Source organism: Carassius carassius, chromosome 9 (assembly GCF_963082965.1).
Source record: "Carassius carassius chromosome 9, fCarCar2.1, whole genome shotgun sequence".
Lineage (NCBI taxonomy): Eukaryota > Metazoa > Chordata > Actinopteri > Cypriniformes > Cyprinidae > Carassius > Carassius carassius.
In genome coordinates this window covers 3,557,489-3,570,840 of record NC_081763.1, presented here as the reverse complement: position 1 = coordinate 3,570,840, position 13,352 = coordinate 3,557,489, and the positions used below count along the sequence as shown (strand labels likewise).

General features: G+C 38.3%; 1 pseudogene; it reads left to right on the top strand.

Annotated features, from left to right (window-relative positions):
• The first annotated feature begins 2,668 nt into the window (after nt 1-2,668).
• On the top strand, nt 2,669-11,617 carry LOC132148760 (gastrula zinc finger protein XlCGF57.1-like; annotated as a pseudogene).
• The last annotated feature ends 1,735 nt before the right edge of the window (nt 11,618-13,352 follow it).

The window sequence follows — 13,352 nt, the reverse complement described above, 5'->3', positions numbered from 1 at the left end:
GGATCTCAAGGGAGAGCCTTGCATTAATCAGCAAAACGGTTACAGAGTGACACCTGAGTTCACATCTCTAACCTTAAAATACGCCAAGCAGCTTCAACAACTCCACACCGCATGAAGTGAGGGATGAAGGGCGTGCTAGTAACCACCCACCCTTGCCAACGAGGGAAAGACCATTGCAACGACTCGCAAAGAGTCTCCCTGGTGAAGATGGAATGAGAGAGTGATGGGACTGCTACTGAGATCAAAATATTGGGAGCAGATGTGGGCCAAGAAATGGAAAAGAAAAAGTAGAAAGATAATGTCAAGTAATGGCAGATGAAGAATTTGAAGGTTATGAGAATAAGGGAAATGTGGATGTAGGAAGATTTTAAGGGAAAATATAGAGCAATTGGATGCAACAAATAGAATAAAAAGAGCAAAATGGAAAAGCTCTAGATTGTTTGGAAACTGAAGAAGAAGGAAAAGTATGTGTTATGTTTGGGGGACAATGCTGTATTTATATACCAAATAATACTGCTCCAGAAGGAGCATTTAATGAAGTAATGAACACATTGAAAAGGCTAAGAATGGTAGATACAGAAAATGGTGGAAAAGATCCAAAGTTAGGAGCATGGGGAGCATAATTAATAACTAAATTGGGAATGTTTTTAGGAATTACATTATTGACAGGAGATTTACTATTTTACTGTATACTTCCTATATTGAGGTCACTAGTAAAAGCCACAGCTAAGTAAATTAAATTCAAAGATGTCAAGATGATGGGAAATTGATTTTTGAGGGTAACCAAAATGGACTGAAGATCAACTATGCTATTTTTGTGATGGTACATTTTTTATGTTTATTACTCTTGGATTTTACATAACTGTGACAACCACAGGCAAGTGCTGAAGTGCTGAACATTGTTTTATCTTTAATGAGGGGTTAGGGAGACTGGATCTTTTACTCCCTCCTCGTCAAATAAGGAGAGAGATGTTTGGTCCAGTAATCCCTCAGAGTGGAATTTCATAATCTACTCACTGGTGATAATACAATGTGACTTATTTAGTCACTAGGTAGTGTAACTAATATGACTGGATTATGGAGTAGCACTCTGGATAAGAATAATCAAATGTGAGACTTACTAAACCTCAAAGGGGAGAATATGTGGAAGATTTTTATTGGTCAATATGTAAACTAATCAGGCATAATCAATGTGAATCTACCCATTTATGTATGAAGTTATTCTACTGTTATAATCCTGCTTTTGACTGTATGTAGAGGCCTGCCTGAGAATGGAAAGTGCAGGGGGATAGTATATGGTGCAGCTGCACACCCTATTTAGACATTAGACAAAATATATGATCAGACCTCCTTGGTGCAGACATTACCAAAATACAGCATATAGTAAAGTTGGACACACTATTTTGACATAAGACAAAATATATGATTAGGCCTCCTCGTTTCACTTAAAATAAATTCTACATCCTAAAAGCAAGCTGGAGAGACCGCCATAAAAGGTAAAAGAGTTGTTAAAACATCTTTCCAAGTTGCTTGCCCAACACTGGCCAGGGGACATTGTTCGCATTTGAACAGTTTCATGGATTTGATCATTTTATTCATTTAGCCTACTTCTGAATTCTGTAACACAATGATAGAAAAATGTATATATGGTAATTAAACTTATGCTTTGGCAAAGCAGTCCTTGACATAAGCATAATATCTATCTCTTTCAAATGTATTTGAACATCTTACTTACGTTTTACATTAGGATAATAAAGCTAAATGTTTAATTTGAAGCATACTGTATACAGTTTTACTGTCGGTCTGTATATTGAATATGGTTTACTTAATCAATAAATGTTATTTAAACAAACTTTCTTCTGTGTGATAATTCACAGGAATGTGTTGCTAAAATCCAGCCGAGATTGGCATTTGGGAAGTAAATCATAGAAGAAAATATTTTAATCTAAAAAGTTCTTACACCAAGAGTTATTTTATTAAGTGTCAAATATGTTGCCACAATCTCAAAAGTAAAACAGAATTTTTCACTGATCACATTTTCTGTTATTTAAAAGTTTTTAATCATGATTTCATTAGTGTCGTTGTTGTTTAAAAACTTTGATTTATTTTTGCATCCTTATATTATTTCAACAACATTTCTTTTTTTAACTGGATATTGTATACAATATATTTTAAGATGAAAAATATTTTCTCCAAGTGTACGGTTTTGTGAAGACAGGTGTTTTATTATATTTTTAACGTATGCATAAGTGAAACATTATCTCAGTTTAAGTGATGGAATATAAGAACTGTTTGTCTAATGAAACAAGAAGGATTTTTCCTGTTAATGATTTATTGTTATTTCTACACATTGGCTAATTTGTCTGTAACAAAGTTGACAAACAATAACATAAAGACATCTGTTTTTTTCATTAAAAGTGAAAAAGTAAGTAACTTGTGTTTGGCAGGCACTGAATTATTAAAATTAAATATGTTTTCAATAAGATAATTAAAAAAAAATCTGTTAGTGAAAATATTTTTTCCTTAACTTTTTGCAATGCCAAATATTTCTCCAATTATAGAATCACTCTCACATTAATTCCTCTGCCATCTATTTTATTACACAGTGGTTTTAGCTTGTGAATGGGACTTTTATTTTGGAACGGTGATGTGACGTCATAAGGCCGCTCCGGCGTCTGTTGTGATTCAGCTGAAGAAAGGTGAGTGTTTTAAGCGTTTAAAGTGTTTAAGTACAGCCAGTACGGACTTTTTGGTGTTTAAAGTGATGTTAAATGGCTACGTGATTATTGAAGGTAAGATTGTAATACCTGACTAACAGTAGTGGACGTTATTTTGTTTGAGTACAGCGCTTTGTTCACGACAAACAGAAAAGAAGCGCCTTATTTCTCTCCAATATCGTGATTTTGTTGGTCATGAACAAGAATCACTGGCGAGTAGTGATGGACAAACGGATCTTTTTTAAACGAGTCAGTTGAGTCGATAGCGTCGCAAAATGATTCACTGATTCTAAGCGCTCGAATCGCCGCACTCTGACGTCACCTCTGGTTCACAATGCGACTAGAGCAACAAACAAACTTAATAATGACTACTTTAACAAACCAACTACAGATGCTTTCATGTACAACTATTTATCAGTTTTCAAGTGTCATCTAGTTAAACGTAAACTACAAATTAGGGCTGGACAATATATCGATCGATATGATCATGTGCATCTCGTCAGCAGTTAATACTAGGGGCATTCGATAAAATTTTCTTAGTCGATCATCGGGAGAATTAACGATCTACTATCGATTAATCATTAATATTTTTATAATAAAATTATTAAACTTTTACAATTTAGAAAAGCAATGAATACAAAAATACAGTGTGTTTGTCTTTGATGAGACCTGTATTACAAGATCAACTTGTGGCAGACAGTTAAACTAAGTTCAGTTAGGCAATCCGAACATATATGTGCATGCATATGCGGTGCTCTAAAGCAGTGGAACCTGCAGCTGCGAGCAGGCGTTCTTAAAGGGTTAGTTCACCCAATTATCAAAATTATGTCATTAATAACTTACCCTCATGTCGTTCCAAACCCGTGAGACCTCCGTTTATCTTCTGAACACAGTTTAAGATATTTTAGATTTAGTCCGAGAGCTATCAGTCCCTCCATTGAAGCTGTGTGTACGGTCTACTGTCCATGTCCAGAAAGGTCAGAAAAACATCATCAAAGTAGTCCATGTGACATCAGAGGCTCAGTTAGAATATTTTGAAGCATCGAAAATACATTTTGGTCCAAAAATAGCAAAAACGACGACTTTATGCAGCATTGTCTTCTCTTCCGTGTCTGTTGTGAGAACGAGTCAATCTTTCGTTCATTATCTGGTTCTGCTCGGTGTTCATCTTCAGTTCTCTCTTCACAGCAGTTCAGTCAGTGTACTGTTTGAGTAAATGAATTACTCCGGGATATTGGTTTGTTTGAACTCAGAGGGAGTGTCAGCCACATTCAAAAAGTTAACAGCTTAAGTCATTTGTGGATTAATGCGTATTGGAGACGCAAACCGTTTAAAACGATTCAGTTCGATTTGGTGAACTGGTTCAAGAAGATCCGGTTACATCGAATGATTCATTGGCGAACCGGATATCACCAACTGCTTTGTTTTGAACTCTCTCTCACAACAGACACGGAAGAGAAGACAATGCTGAATAAAGTCGTCGTTTTTGCTATTTTTGGACCAAAATGTATTTTCAATGCTTCAAAATATTGTAACTGAGCCTCTGATGTCACATGGACTACTTTGATGATGTTTTTCTTACCTTTCTGGACATGGACAGTAGACCGTTTCACATTAGCTGCCAGTCTCTGTGTTGGTGTAAGAAAGCTCAGGTGTTTGAGACGAGGGTCCAGCGGCGAATGACACAAACTCACCAGACTAAATCTGTATAAATATATGATGGGGAATCAATAATCAGAAAACATTTGTTGTTGTTTATTTTATGAATAAAATTAATATGAAATTTAATTAAGAGTAACAGTTTTATTCTTTGTGGGCTTATTGCTTAAATCAAAAAAGGTAACACGGAGATAACAGGAAAGTATCCATGTAGTTATGTATATGTAAACTAAGATAAAAAGTTTCGCTTACATTCATTCGTTGGATGAGAGAGGAACGCTCTTTTGTCTTGAATTCGATGAGTCTGGGCCCGTCTCCTTCACTGTGCCTGAGGTGGATATTGATGAGTCTTAACACGGGATAAGTGTACGAGATGGAGACGTCTTTCTCTGCAGACATTACGAGTTTACTAGCCGCTGATATTACCCGATAAACATACAGTGCAAATCCGTCATTTATGGCCAACTGGAGGGTGTGTGTAAGGCAGGCAACAGAAATCCAGGGCGCTCTGGTGGGACTGTTGGCAACTACAGTATTGGCCGCGTTGTCATGAACGCATTCACTAACTCGGCCTCTAAGTCCCCACTGCTCTACAGCTCCATTCATTCTCTCAGCGAGGTGGTCTGCTGTACGCCGGCCTGGCAGGCTTTCTGTGAGCAGGACCGCCGTGTTCATTTGCCAGTCATCACTGATATAGTGGCAGGGTATGGTGATGTAGCTCTCAGCTGTTAAAGCTGTCCAGCAGTCTGTAGTCAGAGCAACTCTCTCAGCTTTGCTCAGTTGTTTTAACAGCTGCTGCTTTCGTTCTTTGTAGTGAGTTTCTGGTGAAGGTACGTCGTGATGGAATTTGATATGCTGGTTCCAATAAATGTATCCGTTCTCAAAAACCATTGCCCTCAACAATAATTAAGGGCAGAATATCCATCTCAATGAACTTGCAGATCCCTTGGGTAATTTTCTCTGCTCGTTGTGCATCACGGCTCAGAGTCCGTGCTAATGCAGACTTGATGCTAGGTTGAGACTGAGAGCAGGATGCACCGCCAACGACATTAACCAGGGACGGATGCGCTTTGTTTAAGTGGTACATTCTTTGAGTCGTGGCCGTGTTGTACTTATACACGCCATCGCAATGTTTGCAGTGAACTATTTCGCTTTTAAAATAAAAAATTAGATTTGATAAAAAAATGCATTTGATTAATCGATAACAAATTAATGGGATCAACAAAATTCTTAATGTTGATTAATCATGCCCATCCCTAATACACAGAGCCGTAGTTCACTGACAAGCTACGCTACATCGAGTTCATTGTTGATATATTATAAGGCGACCAGATTTCTGAAATGAAAACGGGACATTTCCTAGTTCAGTGGTCAAAATATCACTGAAATCTTAATTGTCATTATCTACGAATTTAAAAACAGGTACAGTATGTTTTTGTTGTTTTGTAAAATTTAACTTCAAAAAGCTGTCATTCCTTCCAAAACATGAATTGTATTTAAATTCTCGTCACTGATCGTATTTGCACTCAGCCAATGCCCTACAGCTAACAAATATATCAAAATGGACAAAAATAACTTTGCTACCTCAAAATGCTTCCTCAGATTTACAGTAAACCTGGTTAAAGTTACAAATGAAATGAAATATATGTGATTGATGCGTGAAAACAAACCTCATTGGTTCTTTCACATCATAAGCACTTTCGAGTGCCCGTTTGCCATATTTAATGTGCATGAGATAAAATAAAATGCAAAACATTGAGTACTTCTTAAGTTGAAATTAAGTTGCGAGGAGTAAGAAATGTAATCAAGTAAAAGTACAAGTAATCAGTTAACATTTTACAAAGTACACATAACCAAAAAATAATACACAAGTACAGTAATCCAGTAAAATTACTCAAGCATTTTACACCCCTGCCAAAAGAAAACAGGCTGGTATTATAACAAAATTATGGCTTTACAAAAACACACTAAAATAAAAAAATATATATATATGATAACGTGATAAAACAAATGTTATTTTCTACCTGTATTTAACATTTAGGCTACATACCTATCAAATTTTGTTTATAAACATATAATTATATTTTATATTCTTCATGTCAGAGACTTCAGAGGTGTGACGCAGAGTTTCAGGAATGTTTAATAGGACTATTGTGAGCAAAACCATCCTGTAACCCACATGTCTTGTTATACACTTCACACAAACAGTATTACTTTGCTTTAATATGTATATAATGTAGTCTCTTTTGATAACTGATGATAATAGTGTTCTGCTCGCAGCGGCTTGCGACCATGTACTCAGCTCGCAGCACCCTCTGCTGGTGAAAATAGTCACAATCATGTGATAGCTAGCTGGCTAAATTGGTCAGGCTTTTCCAGTGCATTTGTGGGTTGTTTTAAATGTACTGTAAAACGGGGACATTTCCAGTGACAACTCCAGTCGGGGACAGTAGACCAAAAACCGGGACTGTCCCCAGAAAACGGGGACATCTGATCACCCTATTATATTGTCCAGCCCTACTACAAATTAAAATGCAAATTAAATAAGAAAATGTTGCTTACTTAGTGTTATTTGTTTTTATAAACCTAGTCGTGGCATTTAAGGCCATTTACTATAACGCTTTGACTCTTACCAGTGCGACTATTTTTGAGAAGCACACAGATATTTAGTTTGCATTTATTCATTATTTTTTCGGATCTTAAACTTTACAGAACGTCCAAACACAGAGAAACTCTGCTGAAGCGACTGAGATCCATGTGACACTCTTATAAAGATGGCGTTTATTAAAGTGGAGAGTGGAGACCTGAAGATTGAAGAAGTATTCAGTGTCAAACAAGAAGAAAGTGAGGAACAAACAGGTTGGTTTTCTTTCTCAAAGCTGAACTCTTTAACTGTTGTGATTACTGATAAAGGTCTATAGCTGCTCAAAGGAGGCACAGAAATAACAGATGCATTTTGATCACAATGAAGAGAACATAATTAAGAGAAAGTAAAGGCGCTGGTCCAATAGTCCTAGGAGTATCTCTGGAGGGGAAGACATTACCTGCATGCTACACCAAACACAAATAAACACTCATGTACGTACGCTCAAAGATGCACTAGTCATCAACTAATGCTAAAGAAAAACAAGAAACTGTTGATTTTTGAGGAGGGGAATGATACAAATACAAAAATGGCATAGCAAAACCATGGTTCATTTGTGGTTACCTTAGCTTAAAAATAACACATTTTTTATTTTTTTAGAAAACAGTTTTTTATCTTTATAAAGGTACATAGGCCTGTGTAATTCAGTGCAGAAATGAAGGTAGGGATGGGTGATATATCGAATGCGATTGTCAATGCATGAGAGTATAAATTGGTGCTTCACTTACTGTAATTAAGTGATTTCAAGGCTCAAAAATGCAACCATTTTAGCCACATTATGCTCTCTAAATTTAATGTGCGCTTCGTTGTAATGTGACAGGGAGCTAACTAGCCCAAAAAAGGAAAGAGATGAAGAGAAAAGATTAAAATAACACTGTTATACAGGGCTCTCATATTAACACTTGAGTTCCCTTTCGAACATTCACTCCCGTTATGTATAGGAAAACTCATTTTTTCCTTTCTGCTGATTGAGGCAATCCTGCATTTGAGGAAGTGGCCTATCAGTATGCAGTCCTTCTGTTTGGACTGTCCCTGGCCCAAGCACTTTTACGAAGTGTATAGACGCAGCTCTGTCCCCTCTCATGCAGATGGGAATCCGTAAAATCTTGACGGTTGGCTGGTTTTAGCCAGATCAGAACGGGAACTGAATGCTCACAAAGAGCTGCTGCTCACTCACTTGGAGTGCCTCGGGTTGGTCATCAACCCACGCAAGAGCCAGTTGTTGCCCAGATGATGAACTGTCTTTCTGCCAATGGTTCTGGACTCCGCCCTAATGCAGGCATATACACCAGGGACGTCACGCCCCCTGAGGGTTTTTCAGAGGACTTAAGGATTTCTGATCATAATATTAACCATGTTGAATATTTACGATTCGTGATCGGGGGGGCTTCGACGTTCTTCTGTTTAGGTTTGGACACTTTAACTAGGGCTGTAGCTATCGAATATTTTAGTAATCGAGTATTCTACCAAAAATTCCATCGATTAATTGAGTAATCAGATAAAATGTGTTTTTGCTTAATTAAAGTGCAATATTAATTATGCAAGAGAAAATAAGACTCCTGGGTCTCTTAAAATGAACAACTAAGTTTCCTTTTTTATAAAGTTTTTATTTATTTATTTTTTAAATGCATAGAATGCAATGCATACATCAAAAATAAACTTATTACTTAATTATTTTACCCATTATTAATTATACCCATTGTTTCTCTGTCTGTACTGTGAACAATGACAATAAAGTTGACAGATGAATTAAGTGCATTTAAGTGCCATTCAGTTGGGGTTTTAAATAAAGCATTTTCTGAGATGCACATTAAACACATAAAACATTAATTTAATTTATCTTTTAATTATTGAAAATGTACTTAACTTTTTGGTAAACAAAGGGGATTTACTATACAAAAATAAAACATGGAAGAAATGTTTAAGTGATTAAAACTTAAAAAAAAAAAGTAAGATTTTTTTTTAGTAGTAGGTTATGTACATTCTGCTGAACAACAGTCTTTAACCGGACTTTTATTTTGACGGGTTGGCGTGCCTTTACAGTCCTGTGTATGTGATGTGACGCTAGTTTTACTCCAATCAAACGGTCAAATGCTCATGAAGTGACTGTCAGAGCAGTTCTGGAGATGTTGTTCATGTGTTCACGTAGAGACAGCAGACGCTGAATTCACCGCGAGCTTCATGCGCGCTTCCGTGTGTTTAATGAATGAAGACGCGCTTCTGCTCCATTCATTAACACAGACACGCAGAACATGCAGGATTCATATTTAAACAGACTATTCCGGCATAATATTTACAGATATTAGTCCATATCATGATTTGATGTAAGTGCAATGATCTATTTTTGATTAATTCATTCAAAATTTGGCAAATTCCTTGCCATTCCGTGTTAAACTGTAAATTCCGTTTTTATGACTGGATTCCACGATTCCCTCCGCGTTTTCTGCATCGTGGAAATCATAGGGCCCTAGTTGTGGTATGCCAGCTCTATCTTGCAATGGACACACGCCACGACGTTCTCTTTACGTTTGCACGCGCCCTCAAACCAAAACACTGCTGACTCCTTGCAGTGTGCGACTTCAGACGCAGTGCTTGTGTCTCCTTCCGCTTTGTGGGTGACGTAAACGCGTTGTCACATTAAAAAAAAAATTGCCAAAGAACCTGATGTGAGATTTAAAATAAATTAAAAGAGGCTTCGAGGCAGAGGAATTTGCCTCGATCATTTTTTGTAATCGATTTACTCGAGTTACTTAAGGAATCGTTTCAGCCCTACTTTAAATACACCTCACACCAAGGGAAAATCTGACAAAATAATCTGTAGAACCATCAAGATAATTGGGATATAGCTAGGAATGTCAGAAGGGGGCAAATCGGCCCAAAATCAGCCTGATTATCTTTTGGTGTGTACCCAGCATTACTGATTCGCTTAAGACAATCAGATGCTCACTTGCCACCACATACTGCTGGTGTAATTTAATGTTAAATAGTATCACTAAAAACATAATTCTTTACAACATTTAAGAATTTAAAATAATAGATGAAGCACACATTTAATAAGACTAAAGAAAAAAATGGTCAAAAGAGATACCAAAAGCAGTTCATGTGTTCAATTTATTCTTCTTGTTTCACCTTAGGTCTGATGACACTGAAAGAGGAGAGTGAAGCTCTGAATGAAATGGATGAGAAATATAAGCTTGAGAAACATCACGAGTTCATAACTGAAGAAAAACCATTTACTTGCTCACAGGCTGAAGAGATAAGAACCTGCGAAAAGAAGAAATTTACCTGTCAACAGTGTGAGAAATGTTTTAAACGAAAACAAAGCCTTAAAATGAGAGTTCACACTAGAGAAAACCCTTTCCCCTGTCAACAGTGTGGAAAGAGTTTCACTAAAAGAGTAAACCTTAAATACCACATGAGAACTCACACCAGAGAGAAGCCTTTCCCCTGTCAACAGAGTGGAAAAACTTTCAACCGAAAAGGAACCCTTAAAATCCACATGAGAGTTCACACTGGAGAAAACCCTTTCACCTGTCAACAGTGTGGAAAGCGTTTCACTTACAAAGCAAACCTTAAGAGGCACATGAGAAGTCACACCGGAGAGAAGCCTTTCCCCTGTCAACAGTGTGGAAAAACTTTCAACCGAAAAGGAAACCTTAAATACCACATGAGAACTCACACCGGAGAGAAGCCTTTCCCCTGTCAACAGTGTGGAAAAACTTTCAACCGAAAAGGAACCCTTAAAATCCACATGAGAGTTCACACTGGAGAAAACCCTTTCACCTGTCAACAGTGTGGAAAGCGTTTCACTCACAAAGCAAACCTTAAGAGGCACATGAGAACTCACACCGGAGAGAAGCCTTTCCCCTGTCAACAGTGTGGAAAAACTTTCAACCGAAAAGGAAACCTTAAATACCACATGAGAACTCACACCGGAGAGAAGCCTTTCCCCTGTCAACAGTGTGGAAAAACTTTCAACCGAAAAGGAACCCTTAAAATCCACATGAGAGTTCACACTGGAGAAAACCCTTTCACCTGTCAACAGTGTGGAAAGCGTTTCACTCACAAAGCAAACCTTAAGAGGCACATGAGAACTCACACCGGAGAGAAGCCTTTCCCCTGTCAACAGTGTGGAAATGGTTTTAATCAAAAAGCACACCTTATCACACACATGAGAACTCATACCAGAGAGAAGCCTTAAACATGCCAATAATGTGGAAACCGTTTCAGTTGTTGGAAACCTTAAAACCCTGTTGAGAGTTCACACTGGAGAGAAACCTTACACCTGGCAACAGTGTGGTAAGGTTTTAATCAAAAAGCACACCATGTCAGGCACATGATAACTCACACCAGAGAAAGTTTCAGTCAACTTTAAAACCTGTTAAGAATTCACATTGTAGGGAGAGTTTTGATCAACTTGTTATTATCAAACTTTATTATTCATTTACAATTTCTTTTGTTCATGTGGCAGACGCTTTTATCTAAAGCAAATTACAGTTGAGGAAAACAACAAGTGATTCATCATAAGATGCAATAAACACAATAAGTGCATGTTGTATAAGTTTTCGGTCATCAATCAAAACCATAAATTTAGGACTGGAATATTAAGTATTGAATAATGTACATCCAGCAGAATCAACCTCTGACAGGGTGATCAGGACCCCAAAGTGGAGGGGCCTTATATCACCCTGAAGGGGTTTATTCTGTGTATTATAGTACAGTGGTCAGGATGGTACGTATAGGTAGTGTTGCTGGTTGCGACAGCATTGCTGGACTGCATAGTGTTCCAGCAGACTTTAAAATTAGGGGCCAGTGGATGCATGCACTTGGCCTGGAAGGCCGCGAGTTCCAGCCTAGAGCTGGAGTGAGCAAACTGCATTTTACACGGGATTGCTTCTCCAACGCAGTGGAGGTGGAAATTGGCTTCTCAACACAGCTAACGCTGAAAAGAGACGCAGTGCAGATCGCAATGTGGGAGTTAAGACCGCAGCTTGAGCCAGCAGCTCGAATTGATATGGCTCAGGCCCTGGCCCTGTATCCACAGACACCTCAACATCCTCCACTTCAGGTGAAGGTGGGGGAGAAAAGTCTCTACTTCAAATGAACGCTCTGTTGCAAAGCTATTTGTGTCACAACAATCACTCTCCATTTTAGTGATTCTGACAGCAGCTGTCAATCAATCCATCACTGCGGGTCTCAGGTTCACGCCCCACCCGCTCAGCCCTGCCTTCGGTTCGTCCCCTCTATCTCCGCTGTGCTCTGCCCACTTTTCAGCATTTTTCAAATATTGCCAGTGGGTGGAGTCAGGCTCTGACCAGGGGTTTAGTTACCCTTTAATGAGATTAATGATAACCTGTATTGTCTCTCTCTGTATTATCAACACAAGGAAGACTAATGTGGTGCACTCGGCTAAGGCACTGGTTCCAAAACCATGAGGTCGTGGGTTCGAATCCAGGGTGGGTGAGGTTGATTTGTTGTCCTGACGTAAATTCTGTTTTAATGGGTGGTGTTAGCGCAGTGGATAAGACGCATGCCTTTGGTGTGAGAGACCCGGGTTCGAATCCACTCTGAGACACCAATGTGTCCCTGAGCAAGACACTTAACCCCTAGTTGCTCCAGAGGCGTGCGACCTCTGACATATATAGCAATTGTAAGTCGCTTTGGATAAAAGCGTCAGCTAAGTGAATAAATGTAATGTAAATGTAATGAATGACAAAAGAATAAAGTGCATAAGATGCAAGTTAGGTGTTGCTATATCAGAGTACTGTTATCTAATGCAAAGATAAACTTGCTTTCTGAAACTAGCCTTGATCACCGAGCGCTATAGGTGCTGATCTCCTGGAACACAAAAGGGTCCTTTATCTGAAACACACAGACAAAAGTACCTTGACGTGAAGGTTTAACCTTGGAGCTTAACCTTGGTGCAAATGTCTGTATGTCAAGTCAATAAACCTTAATTTATATAGTGCTTTAAACAAAATGCATTGTGTCAAAGCAACTGTACAACATTAATTAGGAAAACAGTGTGTCAGTTGGACAGTTTAAGGCAGTTCATCATTGAATTCAGTGATGTCATCTCAGTTCTGTTTAAATAGTGTCTGCAATCATTTGCAATCAAGTCAACGATATCGCTGTAGATGAAGTGACTTATGTCTTCTGCCTCTCTGGGCAAGAGACTCAGAACTTGGTCAATCCACTGCTGGCTCTCTGGGCTAGAGACTCAGAACTTGGTCAATCCACTTCTGCCTCTCTGGGCTAGAGACTCAGAACTGGGTCAATCCACTTCTGGCTCTCTTGGGATAAAGACTCAGAACTTGGTCAATCCACTGCTG